Source organism: Erinaceus europaeus, chromosome 11 (assembly GCF_950295315.1).
Source record: "Erinaceus europaeus chromosome 11, mEriEur2.1, whole genome shotgun sequence".
In the NCBI taxonomy this organism is placed as follows: Eukaryota; Metazoa; Chordata; class Mammalia; order Eulipotyphla; family Erinaceidae; genus Erinaceus; species Erinaceus europaeus.
The window spans coordinates 85,680,954-85,687,912 of NC_080172.1; the positions used below are offsets into that span (position 1 = coordinate 85,680,954).

General features: G+C 38.2%; 1 pseudogene; it reads right to left on the reverse strand.

The window, feature by feature from the left end:
- Positions 1 to 1,837: 1,837 nt before the first annotated feature.
- Positions 1,838 to 3,347, reverse strand: LOC103122084 (HMG domain-containing protein 4-like; annotated as a pseudogene).
- Between the last annotated feature and the right edge of the window lie 3,612 nt (positions 3,348 to 6,959).

Genomic DNA, 6,959 nt, shown 5'->3' on the forward strand with positions numbered 1-6,959 from the left:
TTAGGCCTTTATGCTAGGCTGCCCAGATAATTTAGACCTAAATCCAACAAATTACAGAATTTATGATGCCTTCTTTAGGTACTTCAACAATTATTGAGCACTTTGACTTTGAGTTATATAATTTCCCCTTGTTTATGGATATGAGTACACATGTATCCAGTACCCTAAACCCTAGCCTAATCTGGTATCTGTTACTTAGTTAAATGACATGTCACCTAACGTAGATGTAAGTAGCCCTATGTGTTAGGAAAGGCCTCACCAGATTTGAAAAATTGTGAGGTTGACTTCTCAAACTTGGTATCTCTGGTTACAAAATCTAAGATTTCAGTAGCAGCATAATGTGGGGTGGCAGCACCAGTGGTGATTTGGTTGAAGGTGACAGAGGTGGTATGGTGTTAAGGAATCATAGAGAAGGAATATCAAGAGGTATGGGCATATTCAAGCCCCCAGCTCCCCACCTACAGGGGAGTTACTTCACAGGGAGTAAAGCAGGTCTGCAGGTGTCTATCTTTCTCTCCCCCTCTCTGTCTTCCCCTCCTCTCTCCATTTCTCTCTGTCCCATCCAACAATGTTGACATCAATTAAAACAATTTGCTAACTTCAAAAAAAAGGTATGGGAATATCCGAGGTACCAGGACTAGGAAAAATGAGGGTCTTAAAGAAAATGCAAGGGATTTCTTATGGTCTTAGAAAGAGTTAAAATATCAATAACTAATTTTTATTATAACCATGTTAGTTGGGGGGTTGTTTTCTATGATAATCCAATGGTTAGTATCTATATTAATATACTTGACTTCACTATGCTTTGAACCCTTTTAGTGGTATCTGAACCTCTTTGTATTTTAGATACTTACAAGGCCAAAAGGTCTTGATCTGTCTGACCTAAAGCTGTAGTTGATTTAGATGTTTCCAGAGCTATATTTGGATATATATTTTTAGAGCTCTATAAACAATTTAATCCCATTATCAGAGTTTGATCATCTTGGAAATCTGAGATATTAAATGTTTAGGCAAAAGTTAATATTTAAGCTTAGGGCTATGGTCTAGGTAGCAAGAGAACTTGAGATATTAAATCTATCCCCTCCCCCCCATGACATGTTACATTACTAATGATAGGACTAAATAAGTATAGGACTAAATTTCACATCTTTCCCGCCACCAAAAGTCTGTACCCTCCCCCCTCTCCCCTAGGTAACCACCATCGTTTTCCAGTTTAAATATGGGTTGTGTTGTGTCTGTTTGTTTAAGTATGTGTGTTCAGTTCTCTAAAATCCACATATGAGTAAAACCATCCTGTAGTTTTCCTTTACCTCTTTGCTTATTTCACTAAGCATAATGTTCTCAAGCAAAACTACCATAGTTGTGTACCCCCAGGAACATGCCTAAAATGGGTTCCCTAGCTTTTTTATACCCCAAAATTCCTAATCTCATCTGCTCTAATTCTACTTTTTGGCTCCTGTTCATTAACCAGTTTGTCTCAACTTAGTTCATGCCACTGCTAGCCATCAAGCTCCCATACCTACATCCCGACTTCTCTGGGCAGATGGCCTCATCAATGTGCCCTGGACCTTCACATCTCACATCTCCAGAGTTCTGGTCCACTAGGGAGAGATAGAAAGAGGCTGGGGATGTGGATAGACTTGGCATTGTTCATGCTCAGCAGAGAAGCAATTACAGAAGCCAGACTCCTAACTTCTACTCCTTCAAAACAACCTTGATCCATACTCCCAGTGGGCAAGAAGTGATCGGATGAAGACAAGAGGGCTCTGAACTCCAGTTCCATCAGCACCCAGAGAGAGAGAAGGAAAAAGAGGGACATATCAAGGTAGTCATGTTGTCATGAATTGTCATTTATGCTTTTCTTTGACTTCTTTTTCTTCTTGATTTCCTGGTAAGAATCATCAATTACCTCCCCAGAGACCCACCTTACTAGGGAAAGAGAGAGGCAGACTGGGAGTATGGACCGACCAGTCAATGCCCATGTTCAGCGGGGAAGCAATTACAGAAGCCAGACCTTCTACCTTCTGCAACCCTCAATGACCCTGGGTCCATGCTCCCAGAGGGCTAGAGAATGGGAAAGCTATCATGGCAGGGGGTGGGTTATGGAGATTGGGTGGTGGGAATTGTGTGGAGTTGTACCCCTCCTACCTTATGTTTTTGTTCATTAATCCTTTCTTAAATAAAAAATTTAAAAAAAAAAGAATCATCAATTACCAACTCCCCAGCCTCTAGTTCCCCTCCAGAGGATAAGTCTGATTCAGCAAGGGCAGGGTCAAGTCCTGAATGGTCAAGGTTTGCACTGTGGGATTCTGGAAACTGGGAAGTGTCAGATCCACAACCTTCAGGGCCAGGAGACGAATGTGGGTCGGAGGATGATTTGTGCTTTTTCCAGTTTGCTTTCAGAAAGCTCTGTAACTCATGTCCTAGGAGTAAAGCACCTTGCTCATCCTGAGAGGATTTTTTAGAAGATTTTTTCACAGTTACTTGTTGAGAGGGGTACTGAAAAGATTCCTCATCAACTGAGCTGCTTCCCTTTTCCTTTGGTGAGAGAATCAGCTTCATTTTTAAACCATGGGATTCACCAAGGGTCAGTGTCTCTGTGTTCACATAAAGTGGTTTCATTTTTTTGGATTTGTGGGAACTACCATCCTCCAGGGATAGTTCCCCACTGCTTCCACTTATTTTCTTCCTGTGCTGTTCCTTTTTACTCTCTGAATGGCTTGAAGAACTCGAAGATTCCCCCCCCCCCCATTTTTCTGTAGGACTTGGAGTTTGCTGCCAGTGGAGAAGTAATAGCTTTTAACAGGTCCATAGCTGTATCAGCAGACTGAGGACTGGACTTTTTCTTTTTCTTCTGTGATGATTCCAAAGACGAAATATCTGGTATATCACAAATGAAGACTGTTCTTCTATGCTGAATCCTCCAAAATACCAGCCCTCCACCTCTCTCCTCCTTCACACTGGTTTATCGGCACTCAGAGCAAGAACCACTGTCCTCCATAGTAGTAATCCTCAGAGGAACGCTTCCTTTTCTTCTTGTGTGTGTCCATCCCCAAGAAGTAAAGTTCACTGTCCTTTAATTTCTTCTTGGAAGAATTCCTGACCTGAGTGGCGATTTCTTCCTCTTCCCTTAAAAAATCTTTGTAAGAACGTTTCTTTTCTCATTGGCTTCGGCCAGCTGCTAGTCCTATGTCTTCAAAGCTGTGATCACCATCAAAGCAATCTTCTTTCTTCATGGAGTCATCATAAGCCATGGTGGTCCCGCAGAGCCTTTTGAAAATGTCACTGTGTCCAGGCTCCTTCCCGTCTACAAGACCACGTCTTCACTTGGCTCATCTGGATCCCGCCTCAGCGCTGCTTGGAGGGAAGAGAAGACTGAATCATAAAAAAGGGGGGGGGGGCAACTATGTATAAATGTGGACAGAGAGTTGTAGAGATGATGGTTGGCCCATGTCTACAACCTTAGGGGATCTGTGGTGGATTATAGTGGGGAGAGTGAAGATTCAGAACTTTGGTTGTGGGAATGGTGTGAATTCAAATCCCTGTTGACATGTAATTCCATAATATAAAAATAAATATATATATATCCTCTCTGGTTCATCTTATATTCTGATAAACTTTTATTGACAGAAATATATATATATATATATATATATATATATATATATATATCCTCTCTGGTTCATCTTATATTCTGATAAACTTTTATTGGTGATGCTTTATGCAGTCTCTACCGCCTTCATTTTTTACTACTGTCCAATAATTCTGAAACAATAGGTCTGAGTATATTTTGACAAGTGGGTAAAATGGGAGAAAATATGTATGAATGTCTAACACATATACTCTACAAGATGTTCCACTACCCAACCTCTTAGATAAGTGTTTAAATTATTGGAATACAAACTATACATTGAAAAGGTTAATGTGTAGGTCTTGAGCCACAGCTCATAAGGAAAGCATGTTTCTTGCCATGCATACAGTCCATATTCAAACCATGGTTTTATAGGAGAGTAACATGTCTGACAATGGGGAAATCTAGTGTCTATGGAAAACTACTGAGAGTAATGAAAGCAAACATGGGCAGGGCTTCCTTTCTTCTCTTAATGATGTCTGGTCAATGAAGTAAAGTTGTGTAGCAGGTACCACCCTTCACTGGATTTTTTTTTTTTTTTTTTGCCTCCAGGGTTATCACTGAGGCTCGGTGCCTGCAGTATGAATACACTGCTCTTACAGGCCATTTTCCCCATTTGTGTCACCCTTGTTGCTATTTTGGTTATTGCTGTTGTTGGTTAGGACAGAGAGGAATCCAGAGAGGAGGGGAAGACGGTGGGTGGGGGAGACACCTGTAGACTTGCTTTAATTTGTGAAGTGACCCCCCTCTACCCCCCACAGGTAGGGAGCCTGGGCTCAGGAGCTCGAGCATTAACACTCACCCATCCACTTCTGATTTTTACCAAAAACCCAGAAAAATCTGGCTCTAAATCCCTGCCTAGGCAATGAAACATCTGGTCAAGTACAAACATCACAGTGCACAAGGACCCAGGATCAAGCCTCTGCCTCCCTCCAGCAGGGGAAAAGCTTCTGAGTGGTAAAGCAGTACTGCAGGTATCTCTCTCTCTCCCTTCACATCTCTCCCCACCCCTCTCAATTTCTCTCTGTTACTATCCAATAATAAATAAATAAAAATTAAAAAAAGAAAACCATCCACATAAAATAACAAACAGGAAGAATCAAGAATATAGAACAACCTCAAAACAAAAACCAGTACAGATATAAATAAACCACGTTATCAATTATCACCCTAAATGTAAAAGGCTTAAATTCACCAGTTGGATATGATAGACTTGATGTTAACCTGAAGGTCTATTGACCATTATCTGTGTTTACGCTGACATGGACAAAACATCCATGGGGGCTGGTCACAGAATTACAAAGATAAAGAATTGCTGACATGTCTGAAATAATGAATAGATTTTAGTAATTTAGAAAATAGCTCAGCAGAGAAATAACAGGCATTATAGCCAGAAATTCTCCAACATCTTCAGATGCTGTGTTTTAAAGAATCAGATGAAGAAAGACAAAAGAAGTCCTTATTTTTTTTTAATCAGGAAATGTTGTTTGACAAGGTCCTTTTGCCTCAAGGTTACAATTTTACATCTCCCCAAAATATTCAGGCACATATTGCCCTTCACCAAATACCACTCTCATTTCAACACAGGGCACCTGTCTCATTCCTTTTAAGTCCCTTACTCTTCTCCTTTAAGTAACCTTAGATCACCAGCTATAGACCAAGGGTGTATTTGTGTCTCAGCTTGATTTTACCCTTGCTTTGTTTCTTAAATTCCATACACAAGTGAGATTATAGAGTACTGCTTTTCTCTTTTTTTGGCTTTCACTTAGCATGATCCTCTCCATTTCCCTTCATGCTTCAGCAAAATACAAAACTTTATATATTCATATAGCTAGCTGATTGAAATTCTATTGAATATATGAATGATAAGATTGGCTAGTGGTATGATTCCAAGTATGTATCCATTTTATCTAGGTTGTCCAAATTGTATGCATAAAGAATATCATTATATTTCTTTATTATAATGTGTCTGTATCATCAGTTACAATTTCACCTCTCATTTCTGATTTTTTACTCACACGTCTTTCCTTCCTTCCCTCCTTATTCTTTTCCTCCCTTCAGTCCTTTTTTTTTTTTTTAGATGAATCTAGCCAGTGGTTTCTTTTATTTATTATTCCAAGTTCTTTATTACATTGGTTTTATTTTTTCTTTTCTTTTTTATTTTTTAAAATTTTTTATTTAAGAAAGGATTAATGATTTTCTTTTTTTAATCTGTTCTGATCTTCATTATTTTCTCTTAGTTAGCTGTTCCTTTTCTAGTTGATTCAGTTGCTAGATGGTTCATATGAGACCTCCTTTCTCCTGCAATGAGGGCAAGAAATGCTATGAACTCTGAAAAATACGGCTGCACATTATATACCCATTATTTGTGAATTATTTGTCTTCATACTCATATTCTGCCCTTCTCTACTTTCTTCCCAGTTCTTAATTTCCACAGGGAAAAAAAAAACAAACAAACTATGGTCATGCTTTTACTCTTTTGGTTAGCAGTAAATGTGATAAATAATGCTATCTATATTCATTATATGTTTGTGACTTTGGAAACTACTATTATTATAATCTATTAGCTACTTTTCTGTGAAGCTGAATCTTTTTCATGATTTATAAGACATGAAAGATAGACTCTCCTCCCCCTTCCTAAACTTGGGTGAGATATTCTTTCTTATTCATTATATCCAGAGGAGACTTTTTTCCAAAATTTGTTGTTATCATATGTAGTGCCTTGGTCTCTGATTACTGAAACCTAGTAATCTAATGAGAAACTGTTACTGCAAATTTAAAACATAAAGATTCCCCAAACTTAGGGTCATCTCCAGCAACAACAGCCTCTCTTTTTCTCAGAGAAATATATGTTAAATTTAGCAAAAGTCTAGAGAGAGGACTACCTACCCCTTGTTAAGTGAAAAAAAATCTCTTCTTTCCTTGATATCCAGTACCAATTGCTTTTTTTTACCTCAGAATATAAATTTTCAGTCAGTTTCATTTATTAGAGATTTTGTAGTACATTTGCATTGTATATGTCAAGAGGAAGTTTTTACTCAGTTTTGGGCTTCGATTTTTAAATATAAGATCAATACTAAAAGGCCTGAGGATTTTAGCTTATCATGGTATCTTAAATATGCTAAACAGCAAGTAGAGGAAGATCATTATATAACTCTAAATGTCTATATTCTTAAAATAAAACTATATTTTATTTATATTATATCATTTATATTTTATACTATTTTGTGAGAGAACATAACAACTGTAACTTAAAGAGAAGCTAACAGTATGAGTACACATGAAATAATCTGATAACTACTGCTTAAACTAACCATATCAAAAAGCC